Below are 27,164 nucleotides of genomic sequence, written 5' to 3' on the forward strand. Positions count from 1 at the left end.
TCCACGTCTGAACCTTCCTTTGTCAGAGTGCACATCAAGGAAGCCGCTTATGCTACGCCAAAAGCAGAACAAGACATGGTACCAGAGAGAACTGTTTCAATCCATATAGCTAAAACTCAGCGTACAGTGACAACCAGCAACAATACCCAGGCAAGATGTTCGAGATCCCGGTTGCGCAGTGGCTCCAGTGCCGTGGCGATCTCCGCGAAAACTGGCGGGCATTCCGGCAAAGGTTTGAAATCTTCCTGGTTGCAGCCGACCTACAAGACGTGGCCGATGATGAAAAGACAGAGCTTCTGCTCACCATCATAGGTGGCAAAGCAGAAGAAATCTTTTAAAAATTCAAGTTCTCCAAAGGGCAAAACAGGAACGACTTCCAGGCAATCCTGGATAAATTCGGTAAATACTGTGAGGAAAACACACTCCAACCAGTTGGAAACGGTAAGAGAAGCGCCAGTACTCACCACAAGGCCGAGATCCGGGAGCAGAGAACAATTTTGATCGGCGGCCACCTTTGTAAAGGTACTGCACATGCGCAGTTGCGCGAGAAGCGCACAGAAGGGGAAGGTCTGTGTGCACATGCGCGATTGCGAAAACGGCCCCAGTACAGGAACAGCGATATGCGCATGCGCAAACGCTTCCTCTGTCTGACATCACATGCGTCATGACGTCAGAGGCCCCGGATCATGCCCATTTAAAGGGGAAATGTCCCAAATCACGAAAAAAATCTCTTAAAGCTGTAAACAAGCTTCTTTCACCTGGAATGACAGCACAATGTCTCAAATTCAACCAGGAACTGAAAGTAACCTCCACAAAACCCTGCAACAAGCAGTTAGCACCGCCCAAAGCAATGACACAGACCTTGAATATTACGACACCGACCTTTATTTTTTCTCTGGACATCGCGAGCCCCATGCCAGCTCCGACACAAACAGTGATGATATGGTCCTAGAGGACTACGACTCGGACGAAAGTTTTTTCATTAGAAATGGCGACCCCCGTACTGAATCCGATGCAGACGCGGATTCGGTCTTCGGATTTGAGGATCTTCAGCCCAGCATATACAACATCCCGACTCGTCAGTGCAGGATTATGCTGCGGCCTGACACCAAGAGACAGAGAGCGGTACAAGCCCACAGAGAGCGGCCTGCTGCCACACAGAGAATGGTCCACGCACCGCTAAGGGTTCCGACTCCACGATAGAAGACACGCAAGACTCCACACCGCAGTCCTTGCATGAACAGGAAGTGACTCCCGTGTCACAAGCCTCCACAGCGAGCTCGTAGACAGACTCCATGATTGAAGAAACGCAAGACTCCAGAGCGCAGTCCTTGCACGAACAAGAAGTGACTCCAGTGTCACAAGCCTCCACAGCGAGCTTGTGTACAGTCTCCACAATAGAAGCAACGCAAGACTCCAAAGCGCAGTCCTTGCAGGAACAAGACCATGAGGGTCTAGCAACCTCCTCTGACCAATTAGCAGCAGACGATGCAAGTCTGCCATGCTCAAGTAAACAGCAAGAAGACTATGACAGTCTACCACGCTCCAGTGCACAGCAGGACAACCATGACGGTCTATCATGCTCCAGTGAAGAACAAAGCGACTATGACAGTCCAAGCCCAAATGAACAACACAGCGACTATGACGTTCCACCCACATTGTCTGAGCCACAAGGAGAAGACTCTGACAGTATACCCAGCCCAAGTGAACAACAAGAAGCTACTGAGGCTCTATCCCCTGTATGTGAGACGAGTGACGACAGCATCCCACTTCCCATGCAAGATGTGCAATGTGACAGACCTCAGCTAGTGTGTACAGAGGCACTCGACGATCACTGTGAGACCACTGGTGACTCCGGTGACACCACGTTACTTCCAACCTCATTCGCTCGAACCTCTCCACAAGTCAATGCATTCCTGCATGTTCCAACTCCAGACGTGGAGCTTCAAGAAATCTCAGCTGACTCCAGTGAACCTGCCAAGACTCCGGACGGGGAGCACCAACAAACCAACACTGACTCAGGTGAAACAGACCAGACTCCAGGTGGAGAGCAACCAAACGGCAACTCTGATTCACATAAGCCGGACTTTACTCCAGACAAGGAATGCCGCAAACTCAGTGACGGCACGCTCAGGGTGACGACGACGACAGGAGATGGATCACTTGACAATTACACTGGGTCAGTAATAACAAGTAGTGGCTACAGTCTAAGAGGAATACACCAATATTCACCACAGCTATATCCTTCCAAGCCATACCCACGCATTCTTTCCACACCAGCAGTGCAGTCAATGACAGCTTATGCTGGACAAACCCAGTATTCAGGAATGCAGCAGCATATTCTCAAACAGGCCAGCACTACGGATCGCCCACTTATGGAATCAAGACCGAAGGAGTACTACCGCAAGCACAATCTGCAATGCAGACTGGATGCCTTAGTTACAGCCCAGGATTTGCTGCACCCCAACTGGCCAAATGGCATATTCCTAACAGATGCAAGGTTCTAGTTTCACACCATCACCCAGTAGTTATGCGAGTTAAGTGTACAGAAAATATGTAACATGTAAAAAAGGGGGATGTGGTGATATGCATCACTGTAAAGACACAAGGGGTTAATGTAAATACATGTAGACTAGCTAGACACTAGAGGGAGCACCAGAGACATGACACACAGACACTCAACCAATAGAACAGTTAGATAGGACACGACCAATGGGCATTCACGATACACACAGAGGTGACACGACCACAGGAGGGCATTACACCAGCCAATATATAAAGGACACAACACACATGATCTTCTTCTTTCCAGTGGAGACAGTCAGTGAGTAGAGACACAGGGTTGATTCAATATTACACCCACCACGTGGATTGTAGCAGACTGGTTAGTCAGTCTGGGTAGCTATAGTAGGATTAACATAGAACATAGAACATAGAATATTACAGTGCAGTACAGGACCTTTGGCCCTCGATGTTGCACCGACCTGTGAAACCACTCTAAAGCCCATCTACACTATTCCCTTATTGTCCATATGTCAGTCGTGGTGAACCCGAGTAGGAGAACTGTAAATAGTTCAATAAACATGTTGACGTTATCTTCGCGTCTGAACCTTCCTTTGTCAGAGTGCACATCAAGGAAGCCGCTTATGCTACGCCAAGAGCATAACAAAACAGAAGTGGGAAGAGGAGCTGGGAAGAGAGCAGGAAATGGAAAAGTGGGAAAACTGCTCTCCTCCTGTGGTTGTGGTTGGGGTGGAGGGCAACAGAAGGGCCCGACTCATCGCCAGATGATCCTGCAAGACACAAGACAAGATGTTTAAAAACCTCCTTACCTTGCAGGTCAGCTGGGAGCGGGAGAGAGAGAGAGCCGGGACATTGAAAACAGCGCGGGAGATTTAAAAAGCGCGGAAGCTGCGAGTCAGAGCGGAGAGTATAAAAGTTTGCGGCCTGGCAGAGGTAAGTACTGTTTAAAAACTTCCTTACCTTGCAGGTCAGCTGTTAGTTTCGGGAGATCAGTTTCGGGAGCAGGCCTATTGGCTGACTGTAAATCAGGAAGGATACAAAAGGTGTGGCTGAAGAGCCTTTAGAAACGGAGTGCTGGAAGCAAACAGAGTGTATCAGGGTTTGGGTAAGGCTGAGTTCGGGTAAGAGGTGAGTGAGGGCTGTGTTTTTTTGGAGTTTGGTGTTTGGGGTTGAGTTTCCCCCCCCAAAAAAAATCCAATTAATTAAGTAGATTAATTAACTAGTTAAGGGAATTTGGTGCTCATCTTAAGGAGGTGCAGAGAAGCAGACCTGTGAGGGAGTCTCGGGAGCAATTACATCACAGCCAGCAGGTAAGTGATTGGTTTGTGACTGGTAAGTGATTTTTCTCTCTTTGACTTTCTCTTAGCTGTGTAGTGTTGTTCAAATTTAACTTCAGGTTTAAGTCATGGCAGGAGAGCTCAGACCCGTGTCATGCTCCTCTTGTGAGATGTGGCAAATCAGGGACCCTTCTGGTGTCCCTGACTCCTTCATCTGCAAGAAGTGTGTCCAACTGCAGCTCCTGTTAGACCGCTTGACGGCTCTGGAGCTGCGGATGGATTCACTTTGGAGCATCCGCGATGCTGAGGAAGTTGTGGATAGCACATTCAGTGAGTTGGTCACACCGCAGATTAAAATTACTGAGGCAGATAGGGAATGGGTGACCAACAGACAGAGGAAGAGTAGGAAGGCAGTGCAGGGATCGCCTGCGGTCATCTCCCTCCAAAACAGATTTACCGTTTTGGAAACTGTTGGGGGAGATGGCTCACCAGGGGAAGGTGGCAGCAGCCAGGTTCATGGCACCGTGGCTGGCTCTGCTGCACAGAAGGGCGGGAAAAAGAGTGGCAGAGCTATAGTGATAGGGGATTCAATTGTAAGGGGAATAGACAGGCGTTTCTGCGGACGCAAACGAGAATCCAGGTTGGTATGTTGCCTCCCTGGTGCAAGGGTCAAGGATGTCTCGGAGCGGCTGCAGGGCATTCTGGAGGGAGAGGGTGAACAGCCAGCTGTCGTAGTGCATATAGGCACCAACAATATAAGTAAAAAACGGGATGAGGTCCTACAAGCTGACTTTAGGGAGTTAGGAGTTAAACTAAAAAGTAGGACCTCAAAGGTAGTAATCTCAGGATTGCTACCAGTGCCACGTGATAGTCAGAATAGGAATGACAGGACAGCTAGGATGAATACGTGGCTTGAGAGATGGTGCAAGAGGGAGGGTTTCAAATTCCTGGGACATTAGGACCGGTTCTGGGGGAGGTGGGACCTGTACAAATCGGACGGTCTGCATCTGGGTGGGACCGGAACCAATGTTCCGGTCCCACCCAAGAGGGTGTGTTTGCTAGTGCAGTTGGGGAGGGTTTAAACTAATGTGGCAGGGGGATGGGAACCGATGTAGGAAGTCAGTGGGGACGGAAACAAAAGGCAGGAAGGGAGAGTGTGTAAAGCATGACCAGAGAAAGCAGGGCAGAGAGCAAGGAAAGTCTACATTAAACTGCATTTATTTCAATGCAAGGCGCCTGACGGGCAAAGCGGATGAACTCAGGGCATGGATGGGCACATGGGACTGGGATATTATAGCTATGACTGAAACATGGCTAAGGGAGGGGCAGGACTGGCAGCTCAATGTTCCGGGGTACAGATGCTATAGAAAGGATAGAACAGGAGGTAAGAGAGGAGGGGGAGTGGCGTTTTTGATTAGGGAGAACATCACGGCAGTACTTAGAGGGGATATATCCGAGGGTTCGCCCACTGAGTCTATATGGGTGAAGAAGGGAGAGATCACCTTGATAGGACTGTACTACAGGCCCCCAAATAGTCAGCGGGAAATTGAGGAGCAAATATGTAAGGAGATTACAGATAGCTGCAAGAATAATAGGGTGGTAATAGTAGGGGACTTTAACTTTCCCAACATTGACTGGGACAGGATAGCATTAGGTGCTTGGATGGAGGGAAATTTGTTGAGTGTATTCAGGAGGAATTTCTCATTCAGTATGTGGATGGACCGTCTAGAGAGGGGGCAAAACTTGACCTCGTCTTGGGAAATAAGGAAGGGCAAGTGACAGAAGTGTTAGTGAGGGATCACTTTGGGACAAGTGACCATAACTCCATTAGTTTTAAGATAGCTATGGAGAATGATAGGTCTGGCCCAAGAGTTAAAATTCTTAATTGGGGCAAGGCCAATTTTGATGGTATCAGACAGGAACTTTCAGAGGTAGGTTGGGGGAGACTGTTGGCAGGCAAAGGGACGGCTGGTAAATGGGAGGCTTTTAAAAATGTGTTAACCAGGGTTCAGGGTAAGCACATTCCCTTTCGAGTGAAGGGCAAGGCTGGTAGAAGTAGGGAACCCTGGGTGACTCGAGATATTGAGACTCTGTTCAAAAAGAAGAAGGAGGCATATGACGTACATAAACAACTGGGATCAAGTGGATCCCTTGAAGAGTATAGAGATTGTCGAAATAGAGTTAAGAGGGAAATCAGGAGGGCAAAAAGGGGACATGAAATTGCTTTGGCAAATAATGCAAAGGAGAATCCAAAGAGCTTCTACAGATACATAAAGGGAAAAAGAGTAACTAGGGACAGAGTAGGGCCTCTTAAGGATCAACAAGGACATCTATGTGCAGAGCCACAAGAGTTGGATGAGATCCTGAATGAATATTTCTCATCGGTATTCACGGTGGAGAAAGGCATGGATGTTAGGAAACTAAGGGAAATAAATAGTGATGTCTTGAGAAGTGTGCATATTACAGAGGAGGAGGTGCTGGAAGTCTTAAAGCGCATCAAGGTAGATAAATCCCCGGGACCTGATGAAATGTATCCCAGGATGTTGTGGGAGGCTAGGGAGGAAATTGCGGGTCCCCTAACAGAGATATTTGAATCATCGGCAGCCACAGGTGAGGTGCCTGAAGATTGGAGAGTGGCGAATGTTGTGCCCTTGTTTAAGAAGGGCAGCAGGGAAAAGCCTGGGAACTACAGACCGGTGAGCCTAACGTCTGTCGTAGGTAAGTTGCTGGAAGGTATTCTGAGAGACAGGATCTACAAGCATTTAGAGAGGCAAGGACTGATTTGGGGCAGTCAGCATGGCTTTGTGCGTGGAAAATCATGTCTCACAAATTTGATCGAGTTTTTTGAGGGGGTGACCAAGAAGGTAGATGAGGGCAGTGCAGTAGACGTTGTCTACATGGACTTTAGCAAAGCCTTTGACAAGGTACCGCATGGTAGGTTGTTGCAGAAGGTTAAAGCTCACGGGATCCAGGGTGAGGTTGCCAATTGGATTCAAAATTGGCTGGACGACAGAAGACAGAGGGTGGTTGTAGAGGGTTGTTTTTCAAACTGGAGGCCTGTGACCAGTGGTGTGCCTCAGGGATCGGTGCTGGGTCCACTGTTATTTGTGATTTATATTAATGATTTGGATGAGAATTTAGGAGGCATGGTTAGTAAGTTTGCAGATGACACCAAGATTGGTGGCACAGTGGATAGTGAAGAAGGTTATCTAGGATTGCAACGGGATCTTGATCAATTAGGCCAGTGGGCCGACGAATGGCAGATGGAGTTTAATTTAAATAAATGTGAGGTGATGCATTTTGGCAGATCGAATCAGGCCAGGACCTACTCAGTTAATGGTATAGCGTTGGGGAGAGTTATAGAACAAAGAGATCTAGGAGTCCAGGTTCATAGCTCCTTGAAGGTGGAGTCGCAGGTGGACAGGGTGGTGAAGAAGGCATTCGGCATGCTTGGTTTCATTGGTCAGAACATTGAATACAGGAGTTGGGACGTCTTGTTGAAGTTGTACAAGACATTGGTACGGCCACACTTGGAATACTGTTTGCAGTTCTGGTCACCCTATTATAGAAAGGATATTATTAAACTAGAAAGAGTGCAGAAAAGATTTACTAGGATGTTACCGGGACTTGATGGTTCGAGTTATAAGGAGAGGCTGGATAGACTGGGACTTTTTTCCCTGGAGCGTAGGAAGCTTAGGGGTGATCTTATAGAGGTCTATAAAATAATGAGGGGCATAGATAAGGTAGATAGTCAACATCTTTTCCCAAAGGTAGGGGAGTCTAAAACTAGAGGGCATAGGTTTAAGGTGAGAGGGGAGAGATTCAGAAGGGCCCAGAGGGGCAATTTCTTCACTCAGAGGGTAGTGAGTGTCTGGAATGGGCTGCCAGAGGTAGTAGTAGAGGCGGGTAAACTTGTGTCTTTTAAAAAGCATTTAGATAGTTACATGGGTAAGATGGGTATAGAGGGTTATGGGCCAAGTGCGGGCAACTGGGACTAGCTTAATGGTAAAAACTGGGCGGCATGGACTGGTTGGGCCGAAGGGCCTGTTTCCATGCTGTAAACTTCTATGATTCTATGTATGATTAGACCGTTGGCTGGGGTGGCGGGTGGTGGTGGAGGGGGCGGTGTGAGGGGATATGTGTGGGGAAGGAGTTGGTTGTGGGAGTGATGACACACGTGCTATGGGGAACGCAACTCAGCAATGTCTCACTTGCTCGCCCGATGCCGACGTCTGCCTGACAACTGCTCTGTCCCGTGCCCACCATCAAGTCCGGTGCCCGCTGCTCAGCTGTGCTGAGAAGCCGCAGGTCCCAGTGGTTCCCCTCATTTTTTACTCTCTCCCAGCGGTTGCCGGCCAACTCCTGCTGGGTGGGGGTCGAAGACTGAAAACGCACAGTGCGAGACAGCCGGACGCAGGGGGTGGGTAGCTGGTGGACTTCGTGGACAGGGCACCCGGCAATGGCGGCACATATAGGTGCTGCCAAGTGGTGCAGGGTGGGGGTTCATTCGTCCTCGTGGTAGAGGGACATGGGTGGAGGTTACAGGGGTGTGTGCAAGGGGCAAAGTGTTGCCTTCTCACCCTGAGGTCGTGCAGTTCTTGTGGCACTGCTGGCTGGTCCTGGCGGTGTTGCCCATGGCGCTCACAGCATCTCCTACCTGTGCTCAGACCCGGTGCATGTTGACAGGTGGCAACTGCCTCACCATCCCAAGGTACAGGGTGGCCACCCTCTCCTCCCTGCGTCTAGCAGAGCCTGCAGCTGCACATCGGTGAACTGCAGTGCCGCTCTCCGTGCTGTGCTACCGTGCAGTGGGCAGCACGGTAGCACAGTGGTTAGCACGGTTGCTTCACAGCTCCAGGGCCCCAGGTTCGATTCCTGGCTTGGGTCACTGTGTGTGTGGAGTTTGCACGTTCTCCCCCTGTCTGTCTGGGTTTCTCTGGGTGCTCCCGTTTCCTCCCACAGTCCAAAGACGTGGAGTGGCCATGCTAAATTGCCCTTAGTGTCCAAAAAGGTTGGGTGGGGTTACTGAGTTACGGGGATAGGATGGAGGTGCGGGCTTAGGTAGGGTGCTCTTTCCAAGAGCCGGTGCAAACCCAATGGGCTGAATAGCCTCCTTCTGCACTGTAAATTCTATGAATTCTATGATTTATAGTCTCCTTGTGTGTTTAAAAGAGGCATTTTGAGTTCATTCGACCATTGTAACTTAAGATGTGCTTTGTAATTCATGTTGATGTTTAAATTTGTTAAGCTAAGGGGGAGTAAATGAGTATTGTATAATAATCCAACTTTTCATGTATAATAATGTTTTTCTTGTTGTTAAAATTAATTAGCGGTTCTGTGACTCTGTTTCTCCACGTTTTATTTTTAAAAAGTACAAGTTATGATATTTTGAGGCAGCGTTCCATTCTGGGATCATCTCGTCCAATTATATATTGTAACAACAGTCTGGCTCCAGAGTTTTACCCTGACTTTACCTTTCCATTGACTCCAGTTTTACAAGGGCTCATTGATAGAATCATAGAATCCTTACCGTGCAGAAGGACACCATTTGGCCCATTAACTCTGCACCGACCCTCTGAAAAAGCACCCCACCTAGGCTCCATTGCCCGCCCTATCCCCGTCACCCTTCCAGCATCTTTGGACACTAAGGGGCAATTCCTGAAAGACGTGCTGTTAGGTTATTTGGATATTCTGAATTCTTCCTCAGTGTACCCGAAAAGGCAAGTGGTGACTAGGGGATTTTCACAGTAACCTCATTGCAGTGTTAATGTAAGCCTACTTGTGACAATAAAGATTATTATTATCATTTAACATGGTCAGTCCCCTAACCTGCACATCTTTACACTGTGGGAAGAAACCGGAGCACCAGGAGGAAACCCACGCAGACACGTGGACAAAGTGCAAACTCCACACAGACGGCCACCCAAGGCTGGAATTGAACCTGAGTCCCTGGCGTTGTGAGGAGCAGTGCTAACCACTCTACCACCGTGCAGCCCATACTCAATCAAATGCTGCACTGATGTCAAGGTTAGCCACTTTCACCTCACCTCTGGAGTTCAGCTCTTTTGTCCATGTTTGAATCAAGGCTGTAATGAGTCAGGAGCTGAGTGACCCTGGTGGAACCCAAACTGAGCAGGTTATTGCTGAGTAAGTGCCGCTGGACAGCACTGTTGATGACCCCTTCCATCACTTTACTGATGATCAGGAGTAGACTGATGAGGCAGGAATTGGCCAGGTTGGATTTGTCCTGCTATTTTTGGTCTAGTAGTCACTCACTCAGCAATGATCAAGAAAAGTCTAGATGATTCAGTTTAACACAAGGTTCCCTGCACAGTAATCAACTGCAGAAACCTGGATAATTTTGCCTCTTCCAGGTTTCAATGCAAGGTGACCAGGAACAGAAATTGTGGCTGATTTACCCACTGGGGATCACAGGACAATAATCAGGATCAGGAATACTGGGTGATTGCTTCCCTTCTCTGTCCCATCTTCCCTTCCCATCTTCAAGAGTATTGAAAGTCAGAGAGATCTAGGTGTACAGGTCCACAGGTCACTGAAAGGGGCAACACAGGTGGAGAAGGTAGTCAAGAAGGCTTACGGCATGCTTGCCTTCATTGGCCGGGGCATTGAGTATAAGAATTGGCAAGTTATGTTGCAGCTGTATAGAACCTTAGTTAGGCCACTCTTGGAGTATAGTGTTCAATTCTGGTCGCCACACTACCAGAAGGATGTGGAGGCTTTAGAGAGAGTGCAGAAGAGATTTACTAGGATGTTGCCTGGTATGGAGGGCATTAGCTATGAGGAGCGGTTGAATAAACTCGGTTTGTTCTCAATGAAACGATGGAGGTTGAGGGGCGGCCTGATAGAGGTCTACAAAATTATGAGGGGCATAGACAGAGTGGATAGTCAGAGGCTTTTCCCCAGGGTAGAGGAGTCAATTACTAGGGGCATAGGTTTAAGGTGCGAGGGGCAAGGTTTAGAGGAGGTGTACGAGGCAAGTTTTTTACACAAAGGGTAGTGGGTGCCTGGAACTCGCTGCCGGAGGAGGTGGTGGAAGCAGGGACGATAGTGACATTTAAGGGGCATCTTGACAAATACATGAATAGGATGGGAATAGAAGGACATGGACCCAGGAAGTGTAGAAGATTTTAGTTTAGTTGGGCAACATGGTCAGCACGGGCTTGGAGGGCCGAAGGGCCTGTTCCTGTGCTGTACATTTCTTTGATCTTTTTTTTTGTAATGCAGGTAGTCAAAGTCCAATTTTACCGCTCTTACTCATAGAAGAACATAGAACAGTACAGCACAGTACAGGCCCTTCAGCCCACTGATGATGTGATAAGTGTTGTGTGAACGTCATAACTGTGGATCTGCCTCCTCGGGTTCCAGCATTCTGATCAGAATCCGGAGCTATTCCATGGTGCTGCTCTATCTGATGCTCACTGCAAAGCCCACAGTTGAAGCTGCTCTCTTGGTGATGCTTCTGTTGGTAAGTTGCAGATTGTTTTCACAGATAGGTAGAGATTGTCAGCTCCAATCCCCACTGTACAGGAACAAGGTGGGCTGGTTGGTGTTGTGCTGTGTTACTGGTGGTGTGTTATTGTGGCGTTCATTTCTACAGCCCTTGCTGTGTAGTTTGAAGCCAGGCTTGTCATTATGTACACCCACACAACCCCAGCGGGAAAACACTCACTGCTCCAAGTCACCAGACTGCTTGGCTTGGCTCAGAAAACACTTCCCACACATGTGTGGGCAGCAGTGCTGATGGGATATGAATAGACGACAACCTTCCTCGACGTGAAGTGTGAGTAGGCAGGCTATCAGCTCCAGATTAACCATGAAATCTCCGCTCCAAACAGCAGCCGCTCCTTACAAGGCCGCACCCATCATCAGAAGGTTAGAGGCATTGTCTCTCGCTACTCTCATCTTTATCTGCTGCCATCCATCATCTTCCTTTAGCCATGTTCTGATCTTAGGATTTGTTGTTTTTATGTGAGATACTGAGGGGTAGAATGTTCTCCTGGTTATCTCAGTTGTTCGAAACAGGGGGGTGCTGAGAAACAGCATCATTCAACAAGTAAAACGACTGCAGGAATCACAGGCAGATCGCAGGATCACCTGTTTTGTATCCAAGCGAGAATCTATCACATTTCTGCAAATTTACAGAAACCGAGAGAGAAATTGACATGGTAGAGATGGACGGAGAATGAGAGAGAGAAGCAGTGTGAGAATTGGCAAAAAGAGAGAGAGACAAAAGGTCGGAGAGAGTGAGGGAGAGACACAGACAGGCAGAGAGACAGAGAAGGCAAGGAAAGAGGCAGAGAAAGAAGCAGTGAGAGTGAAAGACAAATAAAGATGTGGGCTGGATTCTCCGAGCCTCCGTGCCGAAATCGCATTTTATCCGGAAATCGGGACCGGCGCAGCTGAAGTGATTCTCCAGTCCCCAGATCTACGTGGGTAGGGGGCCATTGACAGGACCCCCCACCCACCCCAAACCCCCTCTCGCGATTCTCCATGCAAAACTGTCTGGGTTCCCAACGGCGTAGTTCTAACCATATATCGGCCTTCGTGAAGTCCGCGGCCGCCCTGTTGGGGGGGCGGGGGAATCGATCGGCGGAAGGGGGGGCCCTCATGGATGGCCAGGGGCGATCGTGCGTCATGGACCCGCGGGCGCACCCGATCTCAGCGGGCCTACGTTTTTGATGACGGTCCGCGGTGCGGGTCCGCCATGTCACACGAAACAGCCGCTGCAGGCCGCCGCCGTGCGCATGCGCAGACTCGCGACCGGAGGTGCGGGGCCCCATATCCGCAGTCAGAGGTGAGAGAAGCACTATGGGGCCCTGTCAGCCCCTTACAGGTAGGAGAAACGCTCAGGACTTTTTTTAAGGAAGTGCGGAGTGAAAAACCAGCGTTTTACACTGGCGTGGGGACATAGCCCCATTTTTGGAGAATCCAGCACTTGAAATGGCAGAGAATGATGAGACAGAGCAAGAGGAAAGGGAAAGGTGGAGAGGATCAGAGTGACATGGTGATAGTGAGAGACTCAGAGTGACAGAGAGAGGCTCAGAGTGACAGAGAGAGGATCAGAGTGACAGAGAGAGGATCAGAGTGACAGAGTGATGGAGGGAGGCTCAGAGTGACAGAGAGAGGCTCAGAGTGGCAGACAGGCTCAGGGTGACAGACAGGCTCAGAGAGAGGCTTAATGTGACAGGGTGATAGACAGATGATCAGAGTAACAGTGACAGAGAGAGCCTCAGATTGTCTGACAGAGTGACAGAGGGAGCATCAGAGTGACAGACAGAGGCTCAGAGTGACAGAGAGAGGCTCCGAGTGACAGAGCGAGGCTCAGAGTGGCAGAGAGAGGCTCAGAGTGACAGAGAGGCTCAGAGCAACAGAGAGAGGATCAGAGTGACAGACTGATAGCGAGAGGCTCAGACTGACAGAGAGAGGCTAAAAGTGATAGAGAGGATCAGAGTGATAGAGAGATGGAGTGAGGATCAGAGTGATAGAGAGGCTCAGGGTGACAGAGAGAGGATCAGAGTGACAGAGTGAGGCTCAGAGTGACAGAGTGAGGCTCAGAGTGACAGAGTGATAGAGAGAGGCTCACAGTGACAGAGAGAGGCTCAGAGTGACAGAGAGAGGCTCAGAGTGATAGAGTGATAGAGAGAAGCTCAGAGTGACAGAGAGAGGCTCAGAGTGACAGAGAGAGGCTCAGAGCGAGAGAGAGAGGCTCAGAGCGAGAGAGAGAGGCACAGAGTGACAGAGTGACAGAGAGGGGATCACAGTGACAGAGAGAGGATCAGAGTGACAGAGAGAGGCTCAGAGTGACAGAGTGATAGAGAGTGGCTGAGAGTGACAGAGAGAGGCTCAGAGTGACAGAGAGAGGCTCAGAGTGACAAAGAGGAGATCAGAGTGACAGAGAGAGGATCAGAGTGACAGAGAGAGGATCAGAGTGACAGAGAGAGGCTCAGAGTCACAGAGAGGCTAAGGGTGACAAAGAGGAGATCAGAGTGACAGAGAGAGGATCAGAGTGACAGAGAGAGGCTCAGAGTCACAGAGAGAGGCTCAGAGTGACAGAGAGAGGATCAGAGTGACAGAGAGAGGCTCAGAGTGATAGAGTGACAGAGAGAGGCTCAGAGTGACAGAGAGAGGCTCAGAGTGATAGAGTGATAGAGAGAAGCTCAGAGTGACAGAGAGAGGCTCAGAGCGAGAGAGAGAGGCACAGAGTGACAGAGTGACAGAGAGAGGCTCACAGTGACAGAGAGAGGCTCACAGTGACAAAGAGAGGATCAGAGTGACAGAGAGAGGCTCAGAGTGACAGAGTGATAGAGAGTGGCTCAGAGTGACAGAGAGAGGCTCAGAGTGACAGAGAGAGGCTCAGAGTGACAGAGAGACTGAGAGAGGCTCAGAGTGACAAAGAGGAGATCAGAGTGACAGAGAGAGGATCAGAGTGACAGAGAGAGGCTCAGTGTCACAGAGAGGCTAAGAGTGACAGAGAGAGGCTCAGAGTTACAGAGAGAGGCTCAGAGTGACAGAGAGAGGCTCCGAGTGACAGAGCGAGGCTCAGAGTGGCAGAGAGAGGATCAGAGTGACAGAGAGACGGAGGGAGGCTCAGAGTGACAGAGAGAGGCTCAGAGTGGCAGACAGGCTCAGGGTGAAAGACAGGCTCAGAGAGAGGCTTAATGTGACAGGGTGGTAGACAGATGATCAGAGTAACAGTGACAGAGAGAGCCTCAGATTGTCTGACAGAGTGACAGAGGGAGCCTCAGAGTGACAGACAGAGGCTCAGAGTGACAGAGAGAGGCTCCGAGTGACAGAGCGAGGCTGAGAGTGGCAGAGAGAGGCTCAGAGTGACAGAGAGGCTGAGAGTGACAGAGAGAGGATCAGAGTGACAGAGTGATAGCGAGAGGCTCAGACTGACAGAGAGAGGCTAAAAGTGATAGAGAGGATCAGAGTGATAGAGAGATGGAGGGAGGCTCAGAGTGACAGAGTGAGGATCAGAGTGATAGAGAGAGGCTCAGAGTGACAGAAAGAGGCTCAGAGTGACAGAGAGAGGCTCAGACTGACAAAGAGAGGCTCAGAGTGACAGAGAGAGGCTCAGAGTGACAGAGTGAGGCTCAGAGTGACAGAGTGATAGAGAGAGGCTCACTGTGACAGAGAGAGGCTCAGAGTGACAGAGAGAGGCTCAGAGTGATAGAGTGATAGAGAGAAGCTCAGAGTGACAGAGAGAGGCTCAGAGTGACAGGCAGAGGCTCAGAGCGAGAGAGAGAGGCACAGAGTGACAGAGTGACAGAGAGAGGCTCACAGTGACAGAGAGAGGCTCACAGTGACAAAGAGAGGCTCAGAGTGACAGAGAGAGGATCAGAGTGACAGAGAGAGGCTCAGAGTGACAGAGTGATAGAGAGTGGCTCTAAGTGACAGAGAGAGGCTCAGAGTGACAGAGAGAGGCTCAGAGTGACAGAGAGAGGCTCAGAGTGACAGAGAGAGGCTCAGAGTGACAGAGAGACTGAGAGAGGCTCAGAGTGACAGAGAGAGGATCAGAGTGACAGAGAGAGGATCAGAGCGACAGAGAGAGGCTCAGAGTGACAGAGAGAGGCTCAGAGTGACAGAGAGGAGATCAGAGTGACAGAGAGAGGCTAAGAGTGACAGAGAGAGGCTCAGAGTCACAGAGAGAGGCTCAGAGTGACAGAGAGAGGCTCAGAGTGACAAATAGAATCTCAGAGTGACAGAGAGAGGATCAGAGTGACAGAGAGAGGCTCAGATTGATAAAGTGACAGAGAGAGGCTCAGAGTGACAGAGAGAAAAAGAGAGGCTCAGAGTGACAGAGAGAGGATCAGAGTGACAGAGTGATAGAGAGAGGGTCAGAGTGACAGAGAGAGGCTCAGACTGACAAAGAGAGGCTCAGAGTGACAGAGAGAGGCTCAGAGTGACAAAGAGGAGATCAGAGTGACAGAGAGAGGATCAGAGTGACAGAGAGAGGATCAGAGTGCCAGAGTGATAGAGAGAGGGTCAGAGTGACAGAGAGAGGATCAGAGCGACAGAGAGAGGCTCAGAGTGACAGAGAGAGGCTCAGAGACACAAAGAGGAGATCAGAGTGACAGAGAGAGGATCAGAGTGACAGAGAGGGGCTCAGAGTCACAGAGAGGCTAAGAGTCACAGAGAGAGGCTCAGAGTCACAGAGAGAGGCTCAGAGTGACAGAGAGAGGCTCAGAGTGACAAATAGAAGCTCAGAGTGACAGAGAGAGGATCAGAGTGACAGAGAGAGGCTCAGAGTGATAGAGTGATAGAGAGAGGCTCAGAGTGACAGAGAGAGGCTCAGAGCGACAGAGAGAGGATCCGAGTGACAGAGAGATGGAGGGAGGCTCAGAGTGACAGAGTGACAGAGAGAGGCTCAGAGTGGCAGACAGGCTCAGGGTGACAGACAGGCTCAGAGAGAGGCTTAATGTGACAGGGTGATAGACAGATGATCAGAGTAACAGTGACAGAGAGAGCCTCAGATTGTCTGACAGAGTGACAGAGGGAGCCTCAGAGTGACAGAGCGAGGCTCAGAGTGACAGAGAGAGGGTCAGAGTGACAGAGAGGCTCAGAGCAACAGAGAGAGGATTAGAGTGACAGAGTGATAGCGAGAGGCTCAGACTGACAGAGAGAGGCTAAAAGTGATAGAGAGGATCAGAGTGATAGAGAGATGGAGGGAGGCTCAGAGTGACAGAGTGAGGATCAGAGTGACAGAGATAGGCTCAGATTGATAAAGTGACAGAGAGAGGCTCAGAGTGACAGAGAGAGGATCAGAGTGACAGAGTGATAGAGAGAGGGTCAGAGTGACAGAGAGGGGCTCAGACTGACAAAGAGAGGCTCAGAGTGACAGAGAGAGGCTCAGAGTGACAGAGTGAGGCTCAGAGTGATAGAGTGACAGAGCGAGGCTCAGAGTGGCAGAGAGAGGCTCAGAGTGACAGAGAGGCTCAGAGCAACAGAGAGAGGATCAGAGTGACAGAGTGATAGCGAGAGGCTCAGATTGACAGAGAGAGGCTAAAAGTGATAGAGAGGATCAGAGTGATAGAGAGATGGAGGGAGGTTCAGAGTGACAGAGAGAGGATCAGAGTGACAGAGTGATAGAGAGAGGATCAGAGTGATAGAGAGAGGCTCAGATTGATAAAGTGACAGAGAGAGGCTCAGAGTGACAGAGAGAAAAAGAGAGGCTCAGAGTGACAGAGAGAGGATCAGAGTGACAGAGTGATAGAGAGAGGGTCAGAGTGACAGAGAGAGGCTCAGACTGACAAAGAGAGGCTCAGAGTGACAGAGAGAGGCTCAGAGTGACAGAGTGATAGAGAGAGGCTCAGAGTGACAGAGAGAGGCTAAGAGTGACAGAGAGAGGCTCAGAGTGATAGAGTGATAGAGAGAAGCTCAGAGTGACAGAGAGAGGCTCAGAGTGAGAGAGAGAGGCACAGAGCGACAGAGAGAGGCACAGAGTGACAGAGTGACAGAGAGAGGCTCACAGTGACAGAGAGAGGCTCAGAGTGACAAAGAGAGGCTCAGAGTGACAGAGAGAGGCTCAGAGTGACAGAGAGAGGCTCAGAGCGACAGAGAGAGGCTCAGAGTGACAGAGAGAGGCTCAGAGCGACAGAGAGAGGCTCAAAGTGACAGAGTGATAGAGAGAGGCTCAGAGTGACAGAGAGAGGCTCAGAGTGACAGAGAGAGGCTCAGAGTGACAGAGAGACTGAGAGAGGCTCAGAGTGACAGAGAGAGGCACAGAGCGACAGAGAGAGGCTCAGAGCGACAGAGAGAGGCTCAGAGTGACAAAGAGGAGATCAGAGTGACAGAGTGAGGATCAGAGTGACAGAGAGAGGCTCAGAGTCACAGAGAGGCTACGAGTGACAGAGAGAGGCTCAGAGTCACAGAGAGAGGCTCAGAGTGACAGAGAGAGGCTCAGAGTGATAGGGTGATAGAGAGAGGCTCAGAGTGACAGAGAGACAGAGAGAGGCTCAGAGTGACAAAGAGAGGCTCAGAGTGACAGAGAGAGGCTCAGAGTGACAGAGAGAGGCTCAGAGTGGCAAAGAGAGGCTCAGAGTGACAGAGAGACAGAGAAAAGCTCAGAGTGACAGAGAGAGGTTCAGAGTGACAGAGAGAGGCTCAGAGTGACAGAGAGAGGCTGAGAGTGACAGAGAGAGGCTCAGAGTGACAGAGAGAGGCTCAGAGTGATAGTGAGAGGCTCAGAGTGACAGAGGGAGGCTCAGAGTGACAGAGGGACAGAGAGAGGCTCAGAGTGACAAAGAGAGGCTCAAAGCGACAGAGAGAGGATCAGAGTGACAGAGAGAGGCTCAGAGTGACAGAGAGAGAGAGAGAGAGAGAGGCTCAGAGTGACAGAGAGAGGCTCAGAGTGACACAGAGAGGCTCAGAGTGACACAGAGACGATCGGAGTGACAGAGAGAGGTTCAGAGTGACAGAGAGAGGTTCAGAGTGACAGAGAGAGGCTCAGATTGACAGAGCGACAGAGAGAGGCACAGAGCGACAGAGAGAGGCTCAGAGCGACAGAGAGAGTGCATCAGAGTGACAGAGTGATAGAGAGTAGCTCAGAGTGACAGAGAGAGGCTCAGAGTGACAGAGAGAGGCTTAGAGTGACAGAGAGAGGCTCAGAGTGACAGAGAGGGGCTCAGAGCGACAGAGAGAGACTCAGAGCGACAGAGAGAGGCTCAGAGTGACAGAGTGACAGAGAGAGGCTCAGAGTGACACAGAGAGGATCAGAGTGACAGAGAGATGGAGGGAGGCTCAGAGTGATAGATAGACAGAGAGAGGCTCGGAGTGACAGAGAGAGGCTCAGAGTGACAGAGGGAGGCTCAGAGTGACAGAGAGACAGAGAGAGGCTCAGAGTGACAAAGAGAGGCTCAGAGCGATAGAGAGAGGCTCAGAGCGACAGAGAGAGGCTCAGAGCGACAGAGAGAGGCTCAGAGTGACAAAGAGGAGATCAGAGTGACAGAGAGAGGATCAGAGTGACAGAGAGAGGCTCAGAGTCACAGAGAGGCTAAGAGTGACAGAGAGAGGCTCAGAGTTACAGAGAGAGGCTCAGAGTGACAGAGAGAGGCTCAGAGTGATAGAGTGATAGAGAGAGGCTCAGAGTGACAGAGAGCCAGAGAGAGGCTCAGAGTGACAAAGAGAGGCTAAGAGTGACAGAGAGAGGCTCAGAGTGACAGAGAGAGGCACAGAGTGACAGAGAGAGGCTCAGAGTGGCAAAGAGAGGCTCAGAGTGACAGAGAGACAGAGAGAGGCTCAGAGTGACAGAGAGAGGCTCAGAGTGACAGAGAGAGGCTCAGAGTGACAGAGAGAGGCTCAGAGTGACAGCGAGAGGCTCAGAGTGGCAGAGAGAGGCTCAGAGTGACAGAGGGAGGCTCAGAGTGACAGAGGGACAGAGAGAGGCACAGAGTGACAAAGAGAGGCTCAAAGCGACAGAGAGAGGATCAGAGTGACAGAGAGAGGCTCCGAGTGACAGAGAGAGAGAGCGAGAGAGGCTCAGAGTGACAGAGAGAGGCTCAGAGTGACACAGAGAGGCTCAGAGTGACACAGAGAGGCTCAGAGTGACACAGAGAGGATCGGAGTGACAGAGAGAGGTTCAGAGTGACAGAGAGAGGCTCAGAGTGACAGAGCGACAGAGAGAGGCACAGAGCGACAGAGAGTCTCAGAGCGACAGAGAGAGTGCATCAGAGTGACAGAGTGATAGAGAGTAGCTCAGAGTGACAGAGAGAGGCTCAGAGTGACAGAGAGAGGCTTAGAGTGACAGAGAGAGGCTCAGAGTGACAGAGAGAGGCTCAGAGCGACAGAGAGAGGCTCAGAGCGACAGAGAGAGGCTCAGAGTGACAGAGTGACAGAGAGAGGCTCAGAGTGACAGAGAGAGGATCAGAGTGACAGAGAGATGGAGGGAGGCTCAGAGTGACAGAGAGACAGAGAGAGGCTCGGAGTGACAGAGAGAGGCTCAGAGTGATAGTGAGAGGCTCAGAGTGACAGAGAGAGGCTCAGAGTGACAGAGGGAGGCTCAGAGTGACAGAGAGACAGTGGGATGCTCAGAGTGACAGAGAGAGGCTCAGAGCGATAGAGAGAGGATCAGAGTGACAGAGAGAGGCTCAGAGTGACAGAGAGAGCGAGAGAGGATCAGAGTGACAGAGAGAGGCTCAGAGTGACAGAGAGAGGATCGGAGTGACAGAGAGAGGCTCAGAGTGACAGAGCGACAGAGAGAGGCTCAGAGCGACAGAGAGAGTGCATCAGAGTGACAGAGTGACAGAGAGAGGCTCAGAGTGATAGTGAGAGGCACAGAGTGACAGAGAGAGGCTCAGAGGGACAGAGGGAGGCTAAGAGTGACAGAGAGACAGAGAGAGGCTCAGAGTGACAAAGAGCGGCTCAGAGCGACAGAGGGAGGATCAGAGTGACAGAGAGAGGCTCAGAGTGACAGAGAGAGCGAGAGAGGCTCAGAGTGAGAGAGGCTCAGAGTGACAGAGAGAGGCTCAGAGTGACAGAGAGAGGATCTGAGTGACAGAGAGAGGCTCAGAGTGACAGAGCGACAGAGAGAGGCTCAGAGCGACAGAGAGAGTGCATCAGATTGACAGAGTGACAGAGAGAGGCTCAGAGTGATAGTGAGAGGCTCAGAGTGACAGAGAAAGGCTCAGAGGGACAGAGGGAGGCTAAGAGTGACAGAGAGACAGAGAGAGGCTCAGAGTGACAAAGAGCGGCTCAGAGCGACAGAGAGAGGATCAGAGTGACAGAGAGAGGCTCAGAGTGACAGAGACAGCGAGAGAGGCTCAGAGTGAGAGAGGCTCAGAGAGACAGAGAGAAGCTCAGAGTGACAGAGAGAGGATCGGAGTGACAGAGAGAGGCTCAGAGTGACAGAGAGAGGCTCAGAGTGACAAAGACAGGGTCAGAGTGACAGAGAGAGGCTCAGAGCGACAGAGAGAGGCTCACAGTCACAGAGAGAGGCTCAGAGTCACAGAGAAAGGCTCAGAGTGACAGAGAGAGGATCAGAGTCACAGAGAGCGGCTCAGATTGACAGAGAGAGGCTCAGAGTGACAAAGAGAGGCTCAGAGTGACAGAGAGACAGAGAGAGGCTCAGACTGACAGAGAGAGGCACAGAGCGACAGAGTGAGGCTCAGAGTGACAGAAAGTGGCTCAGATTGACAGAGAGAGGCTCAGAGTGACAAAGAGAGGCTCAGAGTGACAGAGAGAGGCTCAGAGTGACAGAGAGAGGCACAGAGCGACAGAGTGAGGCTCAGAGTGACAGTGATAGAGAGAGGCTCAGAGTGACAGAGTGATAGAGAGTGGCTCAGAGTGACAGAGAGAGGCTCAGTGTGACAGAGAGAGGCTCAGATTGACAGTGATAGAGAGAGGCTCAGAGTGACAGAGTGATAGAGAGAGGCCCAGAGTGACAGGCAGAGGCACAGAGCGACAGAGTGAGGCTCTGAGTGACAGAGAGTGGCTCAGATTGACAGAGAGAGGCTCAGAGTGACAAAGAGAGGCTCAGAGTGACAGAGAGACAGAGAGAGGCTCAGAGTGACAGACAGTGGCTCAGAGTGACAGAGAGAGGCTCACAGTGACAAAGAGAGGCTCAGAGTGACAGAGAGAGGATCAGAGTGACAGAGAGAGGCTCAGAGTGACAGAGTGATAGAGAGTGGCTCTAAGTGACAGAGAGAGGCTCAGAGTGACAGAGAGAGGCTCAGAGTGACAGAGAGAGGCTCAGAGTGACAGAGAGAGGCTCAGAGTGACAGAGAGACTGAGAGAGGCTCAGAGTGACAGAGAGAGGATCAGAGTGACAGAGAGAGGATCAGAGCGACAGAGAGAGGCTCAGACTGACAGAGAGAGGCTCAGAGTGACAGAGAGGAGATCAGAGTGACAGAGAGAGGCTAAGAGTGACAGAGAGAGGCTCAGAGTCACAGAGAGAGGCTCAGAGTGACAGAGAGAGGCTCAGAGTGACAAATAGAATCTCAGAGTGACAGAGAGAGGATCAGAGTGACAGAGAGAGGCTCAGATTGATAAAGTGACAGAGAGAGGATCAGAGTGACAGAGAGAGGATCAGAGTGCCAGAGTGATAGAGAGAGGGTCAGAGTGACAGAGAGAGGATCAGAGCGACAGAGAGAGGCTCAGAGTGACAGAGAGAGGCTCAGAGTGACAAAGAGGAGATCAGAGTGACAGAGAGAGGATCAGAGTGACAGAGAGGGGCTCAGAGTCACAGAGAGGCTAAGAGTGACAGAGAGAGGCTCAGAGTCACAGAGAGAGGCTCAGAGTGACAGAGAGAGGCTCAGAGTGACAGAGAGAGGATCAGAGTGACAGAGAGAGGATCAGAGTGACAGAGAGAGGCTCAGAGTGATAGAGTGATAGAGAGAGGCACAGAGTGACAGAGAGAGGCTCAGAGCGACAGAGAGAGGATCCGAGTGACAGAGAGATGGAGGGAGGCTCAGAGTGACAGAGTGACAGAGAGAGGCTCAGAGTGGCAGAGAGAGGATCCGAGTGACAGAGAGATGGAGGGAGGCTCAGAGTGACAGAGTGACAGAGAGAGGCTCAGAGTGACAGAGGGAGGCTCAGAGTGACAGAGAGAGGCTCAGAGTGACAGGCAGAGGCTCAGAGTGATAAAGAGAAGCTCAGAGTGACAGAGAGAGGCTCAGAGTGACAGTGATAGAGAGAGGATCAGAGTGACAGAGTGATAGAGAGAGGCTCAGAGTGACAGAGAGAGGCTCAGAGTGACAGAGAGAGGCCCAGTGTGTCAGAGAGAGAACTCAGAGTGACATTGAGAGGCTCAAAGTGACAGAGAGAGGCACAGAGCGACAGAGTGGCTCAGAGTGACAGAGAGATTCTCAGAGTGACAGAAAGAGGCTCAGAGCGACAGAGAGAGTATCGGAGTGACAGAGTGAGGCTCAGAGTGACAGAGTGAGAGAGAGAGGCTCAGATTGATAAAGTGATAGAGAGAGGCTCAGAGTGACAAAGAGAGGCTCAGAGTGACAGAGAGAGGCTCAGAGTGACAGAGAGAGGCACAGAGCGACAGAGTGAGGCTCAGAGTGACAGTGATAGAGAGAGGCTCAGAGTGACAGAGTGATAGAGAGTGGCTCAGAGTGACAGAGAGAGGCTCAGTGTGACAGAGAGAGGCTCAGAGTGACAGTGATAGAGAGAGGCTCAGAGTGACAGAGTGATAGAGAGAGGCCCAGAGTGACAGGCAGAGGCACAGAGCGACAGAGTGAGGCTCTGAGTGACAGAAAGTGGCTCAGATTGACAGAGAGAGGCTCAGAGTGACAAAGAGAGGCTCAGAGTGACAGAGAGAGGCTCAGAGTGACAGAGAGAGGCTCAGAGCGACAGAGTGAGGCTCAGAGTGACAGAGAGAGGCTCAGAGCGACAGAGAGAGGCTCAGAGTGATAGAGTGATAGAGAGAAGCTCAGAGTGACAGAGAGAGGCTCAGAGTGACAGAGAGGGGCTCAGAGCGACAGAGAGAGGCTCAGAGTGACAGAGAGAGGCTCAGAGTGGGAGAGAGAGGCTCAGAGTGGCAGAGTGACAGAGAGAGGCTCAGAGTGAGAGAGGGAGGCTCAGAGTGACAAAGAGAGGCTCAGACTGACAGAGAGACGCTCAGAGCGACAGAGAGAGGCTCAGAGTGATAGAGAGAGGCTCCGTGTGAAAGGCAGAGAGAGGCTCAGAGTGACTGAGAGAGGCTCAGAGTGACAGAGAGAGGCTCAGAGCGACAGAGTGAGGCTCAGAGTGACAGAGAGAGGCTCAGAGCGACAGAGAGAGGCTCAGAGTGACAGAGTTATAGAGTTAGGCTCAGAGCGACAGACAGAGGCTCAGAGTGATAGAGTGATAGAGTGAAGCTCAGAGTGACAGAGAGAGGCTCAGAGTGACAGAGAGGGGCTCAGAGCGACAGAGAGAGGCTCAGAGTGACAGAGAGAGGCTCAGAGTGAGAGAGAGAGGCTCAGAGCACAGAGTGAGGCTCAGAGTGACAGAGTGATAGAGAGAGGCTCAGAGTGACAGAGAGAGGCTCAGAGTGACAGAGAGAGGCTCAGAGTGATAGAGAGAGGCTCAGAGTGACAGAGTGATAGAGAGAAGCTCAGAGTGACAGAGAGAGGCTCAGAGTGACAGCGAGAGGCTCAGAGTGACAGCGAGAGGCTCAGAGCGACAGAGAGTGGCTCAGAGTGACAGAGTGACAGAGAGAGGCTCAGAGTGAGAGAGAGGGGCTCAGAGTGACAGAGAGAGGCTCAGAGTGATAGAGTGATAGAGAGAAGCTCAGAGTGACAGAGAGAGGCTCAGAGTGACAGAGAGAGGCTCAGAGTGACAGAGAGGCTCAGAGTGACAGAGTGATAGAGAGAAGCTCAGAGTGACAGAGAGCAGCTCAGAGTGACAGAGAGAGTCTCAGAGCGACAGAGAGAGGCTCAGAGTGACAGAGTGACAGAGAGAGGCTCAGAGTGAGAGAGAGAGGCTCAGAGTGACAGAGAGAGGCTCAGAGTGACAGAGAGAGGCTCAGAGTGATAGAGTGATAGAGTGAAGCTCAGAGTGACAGAGAGAGGCTCGGAGTGACAGAGTGACAGAGAGAGGCTCAGAGTGAGAGAGAGAGGCTCATAGCGACAGAGTGAGGCTCAGAGTGACAGAGTGATAGAGAGAGGCTCAGAGCGACAGAGAGAGTGCATCAGAGTGACAGAGTGACAGAGAGAGGCTCAGAGTGATAGTGAGAGGCTCAGAGTGACAGAGAGAGGCTCAGAGGGACAGAGGGAGGCTAAGAGTGACAGAGAGACAGAGAGAGGCTCAGAGTGACAAAGAGCGGCTCAGAGCGACAGAGAGAGGATCAGAGTGACGGAGAGAGGCTCAGAGTGACAGAGAGAGCGAGAGAGGCTCAGAGTGAGAGAGGCTCAGAGTGACAGAGAGTGGCTCAGAGTGACAGAGAGAGGATCGGAGTGACAGAGAGAGACTCAGAGTGACAGAGCGACAGAGAGAGGCTCAGAGCGACAGAGAGAGTGCATCAGATTGACAGAGTGACAGAGAGAGGCTCAGAGAGACAGAGAGAAGCTCAGAGTGACAGAGAGAGGATCGGAGTGACAGAGAGAGGCTCAGAGTGACAGAGAGAGGTTCAGAGTGACAAAGACAGGGTCAGAGTGACAGAGAGAGGATCAGAGTGACAGAGAGAGGCTCAGAGTCACAGAGAGGCTAAGAGTGACAGAGAGAGGCTCACAGTCACAGAGAGAGGCTCAGAGTGACAAAGAGAAGATCAGAGTGACAGAGAGAGGATCAGAGTGACAGAGAGAGGCTCAGAGTCACAGAGAGGCTAAGAGTGACAGAGAGAGGCTCACAGTCACAGAGAGAGGCTCAGAGTGACAGAGAGAGGCTCAGAGTGACAGAGAGAGGATCAGAGTCACAGAGAGCGGCTTAGATTGACAGAGAGAGGCTCAGAGTGACAAAGAGAGGCTCAGAGTGACAGAGAGACAGAGAGAGGCTCAGACTGACAGAGAGAGGCACAGAGCGACAGAGTGAGGCTCAGAGTGACAGAAAGTGGCTCAGATTGACAGAGAGAGGCTCAGAGTGACAAAGAGAGGCTCAGAGTGACAGAGAGAGGCTCAGAGTGACAGAGAGAGGCACAGAGCGACTGAGTGAGGCTCAGAGTGACAGTGATAGAGAGAGGCTCAGAGTGACAGAGTGATAGAGAGTGGCTCAGAGTGACAGAGAGAGGCTCAGTGTGACAGAGAGAGGCTCAGCGTGACAGTGATAGAGAGAGGCTCAGAGTGACAGAGTGATAGAGAGAGGCCCAGAGTGACAGGCAGAGGCACAGAGCGACAGAGTGAGGCTCTGAGTGACAGAGAGTGGCTCAGATTGACAGAGAGAGGCTCAGAGTGACAAAGAGAGGCTCAGAGTGACAGAGAGACAGAGAGAGGCTCAGAGTGACAGACAGTGGCTCAGAGTGACAGAGAGAGGCTCACAGTGACAAAGAGAGGCTCAGAGTGACAGAGAGAGGATCAGAGTGACAGAGAGAGGCTCAGAGTGACAGAGTGATAGAGAGTGGCTCTAAGTGACAGAGAGAGGCTCAGAGTGACAGAGAGAGGCTCAGAGTGACAGAGAGAGGCTCAGAGTGACAGAGAGAGGCTCAGAGTGACAGAGAGACTGAGAGAGGCTCAGAGTGACAGAGAGAGGATCAGAGTGACAGAGAGAGGATCAGAGTGACAGAGAGAGGATCAGAGCGACAGAGAGAGGCTCAGAGTGACAGAGAGAGGCTCAGAGTGACAGAGAGGAGATCAGAGTGACAGAGAGAGGCTAAGAGTGACAGAGAGAGGCTCAGAGTCACAGAGAGAGGCTCAGAGTGACAGAGAGAGGCTCAGAGTGACAAATAGAATCTCAGAGTGACAGAGAGAGGATCAGAGTGACAGAGAGAGGCTCAGATTGATAAAGTGACAGAGAGAGGATCAGAGTGACAGAGAGAGGATCAGAGTGATAGAGAGAGGGTCAGAGTGACAGAGAGAGGATCAGAGCGACAGAGAGAGGCTCAGAGTGACAGAGAGAGGCTCAGAGTGACAAAGAGGAGATCAGAGTGACAGAGAGAGGATCAGAGTGACAGAGAGGGGCTCAGAGTCACAGAGAGGCTAAGAGTGACAGAGAGAGGCTCAGAGTCACAGAGAGAGGCTCAGAGTGACAGAGAGAGGCTCAGAGTGACAGAGAGAGGATCAGAGTGACAGAGAGAGGATCAGAGTGACAGAGAGAGGCTCAGAGTGATAGAGTGATAGAGAGAGGCTCAGAGTGACAGAGAGAGGCTCAGAGCGACAGAGAGAGGATCCGAGTGACAGAGAGATGGAGGGAGGCTCAGAGTGACAGAGTGACAGAGAGAGGCTCAGAGTGGCAGAGAGAGGATCCGAGTGACAGAGAGATGGAGGGAGGCTCAGAGTGACAGAGTGACAGAGAGAGGCTCAGAGTGACAGAGGGAGGCTCAGAGTGACAGAGAGAGGCTCAGAGTGACAGGCAGAGGCTCAGAGTGATAAAGAGAAGCTCAGAGTGACAGAGAGAGGCTCAGAGTGACAGTGATAGAGAGAGGATCAGAGTGACAGAGTGATAGAGAGAGGCTCAGAGTGACAGAGAGAGGCTCAGAGTGACAGAGAGAGGCCCAGTGTGTCAGAGAGAGAACTCAGAGTGACATTGAGAGGCTCAAAGTGACAGAGAGAGGCACAGAGCGACAGAGTGGCTCAGAGTGACAGAGAGATTCTCAGAGTGACAGAAAGAGGCTCAGAGCGACAGAGAGAGTATCGGAGTGACAGAGTGAGGCTCAGAGTGACAGAGTGAGAGAGAGAGGCTCAGATTGATAAAGTGATAGAGAGAGGCTCAGAATGATAGAGAGAGGTTCCGTGTGACAGGCAGAGAGAGGCTCAGAGTGACAGAGAGAGG

General features: G+C 51.2%; 1 protein-coding gene across 2 annotated transcripts in view; it reads left to right on the forward strand.

Annotated features, from left to right (window-relative positions):
- Positions 1 to 3,343: 3,343 nt before the first annotated feature.
- The window catches only part of LOC140428234 (uncharacterized), a 545,827-nt gene continuing 522,006 nt past the window's right edge, over positions 3,344 to 27,164 (forward strand). The window contains exon 1 of one of the 2 annotated variants that reach the window (XM_072514483.1): positions 3,344 to 3,456. The gene's annotated coding sequence lies outside the window, so the exon portion shown is untranslated. Of the gene's footprint in view, positions 3,457 to 11,633; positions 11,694 to 27,164 lie in introns of those variants that run through there. The other variant, XM_072514485.1, reaches the window with a different exon arrangement.

Source organism: Scyliorhinus torazame, chromosome 8 (assembly GCF_047496885.1).
Source record: "Scyliorhinus torazame isolate Kashiwa2021f chromosome 8, sScyTor2.1, whole genome shotgun sequence".
In the NCBI taxonomy this organism is placed as follows: domain Eukaryota; kingdom Metazoa; phylum Chordata; class Chondrichthyes; order Carcharhiniformes; family Scyliorhinidae; genus Scyliorhinus; species Scyliorhinus torazame.